Genomic DNA, 13,388 nt, shown 5'->3' on the forward strand with positions numbered 1-13,388 from the left:
TCCCAAAAGACACTCCAGTCAAAGCCTTGGTAATGAACCACATTTCCAATTCTCTGTTTTGAGTACAAATAAAATTCCTTACTGAAATTATGCAAAGGTAAACACATTGCCATAAGGAATAAGTACACTTGTTACTATGTTCCCATAATATGACGGCATCAAAAAAAACAAAACAAAACAAAAAAAACAACACACAAATTGGTTCTGCTTCCTTGTGAGGATGAACCCTAGTTTTCTGAGGCTAAATTCTTTTCACCATTGCTTAATGGGAAGGCAGTTTTACTCACACTGATGTAACCAGACTGTGTGTTCACCAGAACTATATATTTATCTGCATAAACAGTCTGAAAAGAGACAAAAAAAGGGGGGGGAATCATAAGCCTGTATTTTATAAATAAATATATATGCATATACACACACACAAATATATATAAACTCACAAAAATAAAAAATCAGTAAAGATAAGAAAATTAAAAGTCAAGATCAAAATCAGATTCTTTCCATGGAGTCAAAGTCAAATTCCCATAACTGGGGAGTGTTTGTTTCTAGCAGAAGTCAAGTGGTTCCACATACCCTAAAAGTTGGAGGGGGTACTAGGAAAGACTGAAGCTTTCTGTACCACTGTTCCTGCTGGGGGGATCTTGGCTTCTGTGGCGTCTGGAAGTGTGATCACTGCATATTCTGCTTGTGAGTGTCCTTATTCCACAAAACTGCTGCCATCTGTAAATGAATCCCACTTTGGATCTGGCAGAGACTGGTCTTAAGTTTCTCTGCATTGATTGGGAACAAGGTCCCTGGGTTGAAAGAGCTAGTGATTCACAACTGCATATTGGGATTATCTGATTGAGCTGCTTGCTGTGTCCTATGTGGCCAGCAGTCAACCAAAGTCTACTCTTCTGTTTTAGTAATGTCAGCACCTGATGTGGTGCATACAGAGTGATGGGCTGACCTAAGGTAAATTTCTCTGCTTCATGCAGGTCATAAGTGGCAGTTACAGCCTGTGAATGCCAAAGTCATCCTTTAGTGGTATGGTCCAGTTGTTTGGATAGGAATGCAATGGGCAGCATTTATGGTCATAATAATTGGGTTAGCACTCCCAGACTGACTACCTGTTTCTCATACACATAGAGTTGGAAAGGCTTCTTGGGGGTCTGGCAATCCTAAGGCTGGTGCTAAGTTCAACCTTCCCTTTATTTCATTAAAGTCTTGTTGACATTCAATAAGGTTTGCAGTTTGGACCTTTGAGGGCTTCCTATAGGTGTTTTGCTATTGGCTCAAAGTTGAGGATCCAAATTCTACAAAAGCCAGTTATTTATTAATATACATATGAATGTATCTATAGGAAAATTCCCCAAATACAAGTGCTAGGTCAAAAGATCTGTGCATTTGTAATATTGGTTAACTATTGCCAAGTTGCCCTCATGGACTTTGCACTGATTTTTACTTCCAGTTGCAATACATGAAAACCCTTGTTTTTTTAAGATTTTTTTATTTATGTATAAAAGAAGTGGGGTGTAGGCCAGAGGTGGGGGTGGTGGTGATAGGATTCATCAGAGACAGAGTGGGGAACAGAACAGGCAGACTGACTGAAATACACTGCTGAGGGGAGCAGCGGGCAAGTCAGGAGAGGTCTGCTGCACCATGTGGGTAGCTCCCTGGCCCGGGATCGAATTCATGCTGCAGTGGCTGTGGCCAGCTTCATAGATTTCATCTAAAACCCTTGCGCCACCAGGGAGGCCCAACCCTTGTTTCTATACAACCTCATAAACAGAATAGATTATAAAAACTTGTATTTTTAGAAATATGATGTGTAAAAAACATTTTAGTTTCTCTAATGATGACTGAAAGTGAGAGTATTTTCATTATTTTGCAGACATTTGTGTTTCCTTTTCTGGAAATCCATATTCTTTATCTATTGAGTTCTGGATTTTTTAAATTACTGAATTGTTAAAACTCTTTATATATTAGGGACATAAGTCTTTTGTTCTATAATTTGTTCCAAACTCCCCTCTCCACCATTTTGTCATTTACTGTTAACGGTTTTTGACTTGAAGAATTTTTAAGAATTTTATGTGGTATTCACTATGTACTACTCCATAACAAATTATCCCAAAACTTTATGTCTAAGCCAACAATAATCATCTATTATCTTTCACAGTTTATGTGGAATAAGAATTCAGACTGACACAGAAAAAAAGTCTTGTTTCTTCTCCACAGTGTGCAAGACATTAAAGCTGGGAGGTGAAATAATCTGGCATTTGTCATTTAGAAGGCTCAGTGAACCTCTTGGCCAAAATAGCCACATGTGACTTGGACTTCCTAACATGGTCACTGGGTTCCAATAACAAGTATCCAAGAAGAAAGCAGGTGTTTCTCTTTAGGACCTAACCTTGAATTTGCAGAATCACTTCCACCTCTTTCTACCAGTTGAGATCATTATGAAGGTCCACCCCTATATAAAAAAAGGGGGCATAGATTCCACCTTTCCATGAAGGATGGTCACTATCTTAAGAGTGCAATATTACTCTGGATGTGAGAACTGCTAGAGCCACCTTGCAACCAGCTGAGGTTATCCAACTTAGAGTAGGACAGAACCAAGAGTATCACGGGTAAACAGAGCCTAAATCAGGCATCAGTCCAACCTGATGTCTGCTCTACCTTTGGACTCTCAGTCACGGGAACTAATACTTAGCTTCATTAATGTTTCAGTCAGTTTGAGCTGGTCTGTGTATTATCTGCGGCCAAATGTCTCTTAATTTGTGTATCCAAACATTTGATCTCAGTGAATTACTTTCAATCTCATGAAAATGCTGAAAGAGGATATTATTTCTCCCCATTATACAGATGAAGACATTGAGATGTAGAGGGCTAAAGTAACAATGCAGAAATGTGGGGAGTCTCTGGGATGTTAAGATGCACCTGACCTTTCTTTGCTCCATCTGGTAAAGATAAGACCTTGGGAGAACTAGTAACACTGTCTTTCAGCTCTGGTTTTATTTGTTCTTTTTATCTGCTTTGTTTTAATGGTAATATTTCATATAAATATTCAGAAGGATGCTGACAAATGGAGGAGGAAAGTAAGAAAAGCAAAGGTAAAACTGCCTTTGCGAGAAAGTCAGCCCACATTTCCAGAGTGTAAACAGTGAACCAGAACCGTAAAAATCTCATTAAAGTGTCATTGTTATATCATTGTACTTCAGCACTGAATAGGAAATCAGGTCTGCCCCATTATTTATGGCTCATCAATAATACATTAGCTTAGCTTGCAGTAAAGGGAGGACAGACCTCTTTGTTTAGTTTATTGAACACCTGAAGGGGCAGAGCAAGTTCATTGCACTTGTGTAGTCATTTGGTGAAGGCCTTAGACCCAAACAGCCAGGGGTAGCCTCCTCTACCCTTAATACTTTCCTCACTTTCCATCCCCAAACAACATGAAAGCCACCTCTCTAGAAAAATTTCCTTAGGATATGTCAGGGCTTTTTCTAGTACAAGTGACAGATTCCAAAACAATGATTTAAAAATTGTCTGTTACCTGTTTATCTATCCATTGAAAATCAAAAAAAGAAATTTTACTTCCTCTATACAATCTAGCTTCAGAACATTGAGTCAGAACATCTTAAGCGCACTGAACCCAGCAGTGTCTGACAGCAACCATGTGAGAGACTGCACATTAGGACTGTGGGGCTGAGCCCAGTCAAGCCCCAGAAATGTGAAATGACAACATATAATTACTGTATAATCCTTGAGGTTTTCACTAGATTTTGGTGTAATGGGGATGAATGTGGTAGAGACAACTCTGGGCTGGGAATCAAAAGACCAGGATTCCAATACCAGCAATTCTACCTCCTAGTTGTATGATCTTAAATTGTAGCTTCACCCAATCTCAATCTCTTCATCTGTTAAATGGGTATAATGATATTTTCTATTGAGGTTATTCTCATTTTGCCCCATCCCCCCCAAATCTATTTTTTACCTTCTCTACCTAGGAGGTTAAGCTTTATGGATAAAGAAAAGGATAGGCTTCCCAAAAATGTCCAGAATGAGCTAACACTTGTGACTTTGGTATGTAAATTATTTTGAGGTAATGTCAATAGAGTCATTAAGGATTTAAAAAACTTTTTACCACTCCATTAACTACCTAGAAGAATGAAAATTGGGGATATTATCCAGATTAGGAGCTTTACCAGAAAATAACAATTATATTAGAGAAACCTATATAAACAGCAGGACAAACATGTAGTTGTACAGCATTCTGGTTTTCATTATATAAGTCACACTGTCTTCATGTGAGTCCCCTCTTCTCTCCTTGATGCCCAGGCTTCTATCCTATTCCTTAGCTTAGAATATAAACACCTTCATTTTGCCTCATTTACTTAGGAATATATATCCATGTAGGCCCTCCATATACTGTTTCTCTTACTAATCTGTCTGATGTCATTTTGGTTGTTCAACCAGAGCAGCCCAGAGGTTAGGGGAAGCTTCTTCTCCTCCTCTGCAATAGTTTCTCTAACCCCTATCTGGGCTTTGGGTTGGGTTGAGTCAATGAAAGACAGCACCGGGATCTCAGTGAAAGGAATGAGGCCAGAGTATTTATCCCAACACAAGACTCCCTTGTCAAGTCACAGTTTCAGCAGTAGTTGTGTTCCTCTTTGATTAAGGTTCCATGGGAGGTTCCTTTCCCAAAGGCAGCTCTTGCCAGCTACTGGGAACACTTCTTTCTCTCCTTACCCATATTAAAAAAAATTCTGATACTTGTTAAAAGGTAAGAAAGACTTTATTGAACACTTATAATAAGAGTATTGTAACAGAGGAGAGAGTTTGAGCTCAACTTTGAATACAACAAAGACAAGTGGGGATTATAATCAAGGAACAGGGTGACCAGATAGAAAATTACTAAGAGGAAACATGAAGGATAAGGGGATTCCTGCTGAATTGACTTAGAATTCTTGCTAATGACAGAATAGAACCTAGACTATTAGTGGTGAAAGATGATGAACGTGATTAGCCGTTGATACTGGCCAAAACTGAGGGATGCCCAGGAGCCCCAGACTGTTAAAGGGGGAACCCTTATAGCCCATTATAAAGGTTTGTGCCTACCAATGCACAGAAAAGCAAAGTAATCAAAAGCTAGTATGCCCAAAGATTTTTAATCAGTGAGAGTTTCAAAGGGAATAGAGAGAAGAATAGAGAGAAGAATTTCAAAATATGGACTCCCAATCAAATTCTCAAATCAACTATCCCCTAGTGGGCTAATGTTCAGCTAGACAGGTATGACCCCAAATGGAGAGGTCAAAGTCCAAGAGTAGACTGCCAGGAGAATGAATACAGGGCAATCTACCAGCAGGAAGTATATATAGGAGGTTTCACAGGGTCCAAGTTTCACAGGATCCAAGTTTCACAGGAACTGAGAGAAGAAGAGAAAATTAAAGTTCAAAAAGTTCCTTTCAACACATGTGAACATCAGATTCCTAAGCCCCAGCATTGCACTGGATAAGGGGGTGCATGTCCAGGCAACCTGATGGTGAGTGCATTGCAGGAGAGCAGCAGAGGGGAGGGCACAGAGTGAGGACTACTGACTTGACACTCAAGCTCATAACACAGAACAGCTGTAATAGGAATTGGGTTAGAGCCTCTAGACTTCCATAGATGAGACTACTTCTGAAATCCAGGCTGAGATATTTGAAACACCTGCCACCCCAAACCCCAGGCTGAGATATCTAAACACCCCCCACAAGGAGATACTTTGCACTAGGAAATTTCAAATTCCTTAGTCTACTGGAGGCAATCCTTTGATGCTTACCGCCCCATCCTCTCTTCTACCTACTAATCTACACCAGCACCACGTCCTGACTACTCCAACAATACAAAAACAACGTTTAAAATCTTATCCATAATAAAACCTATATAAAATAGAAAATAAGACAGAAGAACACAGTACAAATGCCAGAATAACAGCAAAATAAACTCTGAAAGGAGCACTGATTCAGCGTAATTGCAGAGCATAACAGAAGGAGAATTCAGGGCAATAATCCTAGCAATGCTGATGGAACTTACAAAAACAAAGAAGGATATAAAACAACAGAATAAATTTAATGAAAATATGTGGCAACTACATTCAGAAATAATGGACTTAAAAAACACAATAGCTAAATTAAAAAAAATTAAGGATACCAGTAGCAGACATACACAATGGAGAGAATTGATGAACTCAATAACACAATTTGTAATACACAACTATAGTGCAAGGTAGAGTAAAAAGAATTAAAAAAAAGAAAACACTGTAAGAACTCTCAGGGACAAATTAAGGAGAAATAATGTTCATATCATGGGGATCCCAGGAAAAGAGAAAGGCATAGAAAGCCTTTTTAAAGATAGTCATTGAGGGCCTCCCCGGTGGCGCAGCGGTTGAGCGCTGGGTTGCGAAACTGCGCGCGGCCTCTGCGGCGCCGGTTCGATCCCCGGCTGCTCCCCGGCCACCAGAGGAGGGTCCCACATGGCGTGCAGACCTCTCCTGCCGCCCGCTGCTCCCCTCAGCAGTGTACTTCGGTCCTTCTGCCTGCTCTGCTCCCCGCTCTGGCTCTGGTGAATTCTCTCACCCTCCCGCGCTTCTGACTGTACCCAGTGCATGTATAAACAAAACAAACAAACAAACCAGCAAACAAATAAATAAAGCATGCCTCTATAAAAAAAAAAATAAAATAAAATAAAGATAGTCATTGAAAACTATCTCATTCAATAACCTTGAAGAAATAGATGAATTTCTGGATCCGCATAGTCTAGCAACATTAACCCAGATGATATGAGCAAACCAACCACAAATGAGAGAACTGAAACAGTAAAAAATAATTTTCAGAAAAATAAAATTGCAGGACCAGATGGCTTTACAGTGAACTTACCAAACTTTTTGTTTTAAAGATTTATTTATTTAGGCATACAAGAGCTGGGGTACAGGCCAGAGATGCAGGGGTGAGAGGATTCACCAGACACAGAGTGGGGAACAGAACAGGCATATTGACCGAAGTACACTGCTGAGGGGAGCAGACGGTAAGTCAGGAGAGGTCTGCTGCGCCATGTGGGTTGCTCCCTGGCTGGCCAAGAATCGAACTCGTGCTGCAGTGGCTGCGGATTGCTTCACAGGTTGCATCTTAACCCTTGTGCCACCAAGGAGGTCCTGAATTTATCAAACTTTTAAAGAAGAACCAGTTTCCACCTTGCTCAGATTGTTTTTAAAATACAAGAAGGGGGCCTCCCTGGTGGCCTAGGGGTTAAGTCTGAGCACTATCATGTTATCGCTGCTGTGGCCAGAATTTGATCCCTGGCCAGGTTAAAATATGGAGCAGTAGACCTTTCCTATCTGGCCCGCTGCTCGCCTTAGCAGTGTATTTCAGTAAAGCTGCCTATTCTGCTCTGCATTCTGTCTCTGGTGAATCCTCTCACCACTGTACCTCTGGCCTACACCCCAATTTTTCTGTGCAAAAATAAATAAATAAAAATTAAAAAAAAAATAGAACACAAGAAGGAATGCTCCCTAGTATATTTTATGATGCCAACATTACCTTCATACAGAAACCAGACAAAGACAGTAGAGGAAAAGAAAATTACAGACTAATATCCTTAATGGACAATTGATGTAAAGATTTTTAATAAAATAATAACCAATCAAATTTAACAGTATACCACAGGGATTATACACCATGATGAAGTGGGATTCATCCCAAGAATGGTTTAATAGATGTAAATCAATTAATGTAATATACTATATCAACAAAAGTAAAGATAAAAATCACATAATAATATCAATAGATGCAGAGGAAGCATTTGATAAGATTCAGCACCCATTTATGGTAAAAGCTCTAACCAAGATGTGGATAGAAGGAAACTATTTCAATGCAATAATGACCACATGTTACAAAGCAACAGTGAAAATAATACTCAGTGGTGAACAACTGAAAGCTTTCTCTATTGATCTGGCATAAGACAAGAATGCTGCCACTTTAACTTAGTAGTAGATGTTTTGACCAGAATTATTAGACAAACACATTAAATAAAGGGAATCTAAGTTGGAAAAGAAGTGAAATTATCCCTATTTGCAGATGACATGCTATTATATATAGAAAATCCTAAATATGCCATCAAAAAGTTTTTAGAGGGCCTCCCCTGGTGGTGCAGTGGTTGAGTGCTGGGCTGCGAGGCTGCCTGCAGCCTTTGCAGCGCCGGTTCGTTCCCTGGCCGCCGGCAAGTGTCCCCCCCACCCCCCCCACACACAAAGTTTTTAGAAACAGTATATAAATATATCAATAGTAAAGTGGCAGGATACAAAATCAACATAAAAACAACATACACACACACACATAACAACAAGCAAGAGCAAAAATTTGAAAAAATAACTCCAGTTATGATTATTTCAAAAAGAAGTAAATACCTCAGAATTAACCTAGCAAAGGAGGTTTAAACCTATACAATGAGAACTATAAGATGTTGCCAAAGGACTTAGTGACATAGGAGGTGGAAGGGATCATGGATGGAAAGATCAATATAATCAAAATAACTATCTTGTCTAAAATGATATACAAATTAGATATAAGCTTCATCAAAATCCCAGCAATATTTTTCAAAGAAACGGAATAAAAAATGTTGAAATTTATATGGAACCACAAAAGGCCTTGAAAAAGAAAAGGATAGAATAGAGGTATCAAGTTACCTGACTTAAAAATTTTCTATAAAGCAACAGTGTTTAAAACTATATGGTATTTGGGCCTCCCTGGTGGTGCAGGCGGTTGAGTGCAGCACTGTGAAGCTGTCCGCAGCCTCTGCAGTGCCAGTTGGATCCCGGCCGGCCGGTGAGGGTCCCACATGGCACAACAGACCTCTCCTGTCTCACCAGCTGCTCCCCTCAGCAGTGTATCTCATTCAGTCTGCCTGTTCTGTTCCCCACTCTGTCTCTGGTGAATCCTCTCACCCTCCCGCGCATCTGGCCTGTACCCCGGTTCTTGTACAAATAAATAGATAAATCTTTAAAAACAAACAATCAAAAACTATATGGTATTGGGCCTCCCCGGTGGCGCAGCGGTTGAGCGCTGGGTTGCAAAGCTGCCTGCGGCCTCTGCAGTGCTGGTTCGATCCCCGGCTGCTCCCCAGCCACCAGAGGAGCATCCCACATGGCGCGCAGACCTCTCCTGCCTCCCGCTGCTCCCCTCAGCAGTGTACTTCGGTCCTTCTGCCTGCTCTGCTCCCCGCTCTGGCTCTGGTGAATTCTCTCACCCTCCCGCGCTTCTGACTGTACCCAGTGCTTGTATAAATAAAACAAACAAACAAATAAAATAAATAAATAAAACATGCCTCTAAAAAAAAAATAAAAAAAAAACAAAAAAAACTATATGGTATTAGCACAAAAATAGACATGTGGACCATTGGAACAGAATCAAAAGCCCAGAAGTAAATCTACACATATACCAACATCTAATCTATGATAAAACATCCATGACCATAAAATGGAGAAAAGATAATCTCTTTAATAAGTGGTGCTGGAAAAAGTTGAAAGCCACAAAAGAACGAAGTTGGATCATTCACTAACAGCACACACAAAAATAAATTTCAAATGGATTAAAGATTTCAATTTAAGATCTGCAGCAATACAAATACATAGGAGAAGACACTGGCAATACATTCCACAATATCAGCGAGCAAGATATTTTTGGTCACTTGACCCCTGTATCAAGAGAATTTTTTTTTTTTTTGCACATAAGAACAGGATTATAGGCCAGAAGCTGGGGAGGGCGGGGCGGCGGGGGGGTTGCGGCAGTGAGAAGATTCACCAGAGACAGAATGGGGAGCAGAACAGGTGGATTTACTGAAATACACTATAAGGGGAGCAGCGGGGGAGACAGGAGAGGTCTGCTGCACCATATGTGGGTTAACTCCCTGGCTGGGGATCAAACTCAGGCCATAGCAGTGATAGCATAGAGACTTAACCCCTAGGCCACCAAGGAGGACCCTGTATCAAGAGGACAGGTCACTGTCTACGGGTTTTCATCCCATGCACAAATGCAAGACCACTTTAGGCTCAGGGAGCAACAACAGTGGGGTTATTTAACACACAAGTGAAAAAAAAGTTTCTAAGGCCACAAGTGGCTGGCTATCTCACCCCAGAAACTGTCCAGAAGTCCCAAACAAAAGGTCACTCACTCAAGATGGCATCGTCCTGCCAATAAGGGCCTGGACTCATGGTATCAGCAAGCAGAGGGCCAGCATCCAACTCAGCACAGCTGGAGATGCTCACAGGCTGGGCTATTGAGATGACACTGCTGCAACCCACAGCAACAGTCTGAAGCTCAGGATGGACAGCACTGGACACTGGACCAGATAGCAATGGAGGCAGCAGCACCAGGAGGTGGTGCCAGACCATCAGATACACCATGCTAACAGCACTCAAAGTGACCCAGGTCTGGCCAGCACTGGCCAGTAGTGCCAGTTGCCTGGTCACCAGATACAATGTTAGAAACAGCAGCATTATAGCTCTTTGTGAGTTGCTAGCCCACAACAGCAGCAAATAGCTCTTTGAGACACCAGGTCTGGGGCCTTTCGTGCTCTTTTCACCCAGTGGCAGCGGCAGGATCTGAGGCAGGTGCACCTGCCCAGTGCCTTCAAAGCTCTTAAATGTCACTCTCTAGAGATTGGCTGCTGGATGATGCTTCTTTCTTTTTGGGAGACCAGGAACAGGGCAGGAGTCTCGGAATTTCTAGCTGGCCCCTGCCCTGCCTTATATCCTATTTCAGGGTCCCCAACCCTCCCTGCCTGATTGGACCATTTTCAATTCTAAGTGAGCAAGTGGATCATTTAAAGACCAATATGGCCTTTTGGTGCAGAATAATTAACGAATGAACTGATGAACATGATAGGTGGTATTGCTTGCACCTCATGGGTCCATTCTATGATCCAGGAGCCAAATGTGAAAAAGCCAGTGCCAGTCAGCCATCAAGTCCTGCCAGCCCAGGACCTTCCTCTAGCAGTTCAGCAGCCTTCTGCTGCAGGGCGGCCTGGTAGCACTTTAGGCAGCCAGCAGCAAACTCCCCCTTGGGCTTAGGCTGGCTTATTCTCAGCTGGTGCCCAATGGAGGGGCTTCCCACAGGCAGCAACTTATGGCACTACTGTTCCAGCAACTCCTGCCATTTAGCCAGCCAGCAGAGGGGAAGAGCCAATCCTGCCCCACAGCCCACATGGGGGCCCAGTTTCAAAGATAAAGAAAAAAAGGAATGCACACCAGTACAGAGAGAAAAATTGGTTCTACAAGAGCCATTTGAGAGTACATCGTTCTGAGAAGTTAAAAGCCAACCTCCAACTCAGATGTAGGTTGAGTAGGCTACTGGGACTATCTGCCTGGTGTTTAAATAGTCTCCCAGGGACACCAGGAAACACAAAGCCTCCAGCTGTTCATTTTCAGCACAGCCCCCAATCCCCAGCTGTACCAGATGGTCCTCCTTGGTCTCATATGATGCTGCTAACGGCAGTGAAGCTGCCTGGAAGGGGCGAGTGTGACTTTAATAATAATGGAAAATAAAGTGAAGTCTAGAGACAAAGTTCAGCCTAACTGTCCCACAGAATAGATGCAACAGGCATTTACTGAGAATCAGCCATATCCATCAGGCCCTAGCACGACATTATGTCCGTTATTATTATTAGATGAGTTGCTAGTTGGCCTACGTTGCCCAAATGCACGCACCAAGGTTGTAGCAGGACTGACCAGAAAACAGAGTGCTCTCTCCGGATTTGGGGGTGTTGCAGCACCGAAGGCTAAGGCAGCGTGCCCTCTCCTGGTCTTTTCCGCCACTAACCCCCACCTCCACCCCGCCCAGCCTGCAACAGCTCGCTCCGGGCCCCCTACGCCCTCCCTCTGCCCCCTCCCTTGCCAGCCTCCCCGCCCGCCCGCGCGCCGATTCTGCCTGGGTGGAGGAGCCCAGGCAGCCGCGTCCTCATCCATGGGCCGGGAGGCTTAGCGCGCACGGCCGCCGCGTCCCAGGAGCAGCAGTGCGGAGGACAGGCGCGAGTTGGGGTGCCCAACCATGGCTCCTCCGGGTGCGGAGGTCGGCCGGGGTCGGGGGCCCCGCCGGGGGCGCTGAGCTCCAGGGCGGGTAGTGCGCACTGGCGGGCTGCTGTCCGGGCTTAGCCTGGGGCGCGCCCCCACCATGCATCCGCACCTGCTGCCGCCCGCCCTCCTGCTGCTGTGGCTCACCTGCGCCGCGCACTCCGTGAGTACCGGGCCCTGCGCGGGCGGGGGGCAGCCCGGGGCCCCGCGGAATGGCGGGGAGGGACACCCGCAGACCCTCTGCTGAAGACTAGCCGTCTTTACCTCCGCTCCCCCCCAAACAATTATCTCGATCAGCTCCTCTCCGGAGGGCCCCCTCCGCTAAAATAAAAAGAGCCTGTGCGGCCGGCAAAGCAGTCCCCTTGCCTGCCACCCGTTCTCCCCTTCAGGCTGAGCCTCGACGGAAATTTTGGAGCCCTGCCCCGGCTATGCCTATGGTGTGCTGGGCGCTGTGCCTCCATTCCTGCACTGAAAGCGCGTAATTACCTTTATCTTATTTTATTCTATTGTCGTTCAACAATTAGTGTTTATTTATTTTTATTTTATTTTTATATTATTTTTTATTTTTTTACATCATTGTTCATTTTTAAACAATATTTGCTTCCCCCCAACCCCTCAGGTGTAGTCCCCACAGAGTTTCCTTCCCCAAGGCCCCCGTGCACCATCACCTCAGTCCCCTGTGCTCCTCCCTCCCTCCCTCTGATCCCTCTCCCTCCCCCTCCCCTGCAGGATGGCTCTGGTTTATAATTGTCCGTTTTTGCTTTGTTGTGTTTTGTCCTGTTATTATTTTTTTACACTGGTGTCTTATTTGGTTCCCCTATATTCCTGCTATACGTGAAACCATCCGATATTTTTCTTTTTCCTTCTGGCTTATTTCACTGAGCATAATTCCTTCTAGCTCCATCCACGTTGCTGTGAATGGCATGAGTTTATCTTTTTTGATAGCTGAGTAATATTCCATTGTGTGTATATGCCACATCTTCTTGATCCAGTCATCTATTTTGGGGCATTTGGGTTTTTTCCAGGTTTTACCTATTGTAAATAGTGCTGCAATAAATGTAGGCGTACAGGTGCTCTTTTGCCTTTAGAAGCTGTAGGCCCAGAGAGGCTAAAAGCCTTGCCCCAGGAAAAGATGGTGGGAACCTTTATCATTCTGCCCTAAAGCCTTGACATCCAGCCCCCCCTTCTCTCTCTCTTTCTCTCTCTCTCTAGTGCGTGCACATGCACGCGTGCGCATGCACACACACACACACACACACATCTCTGCAGACTGGAAAACCTCAGAATGACCACAGCTTCCGGTCTG

The sequence above is a fragment of the Talpa europaea genome (assembly GCF_964194135.1).
Source record: "Talpa europaea genome assembly, chromosome: 1".
In the NCBI taxonomy this organism is placed as follows: Eukaryota; Metazoa; Chordata; class Mammalia; order Eulipotyphla; family Talpidae; genus Talpa; species Talpa europaea.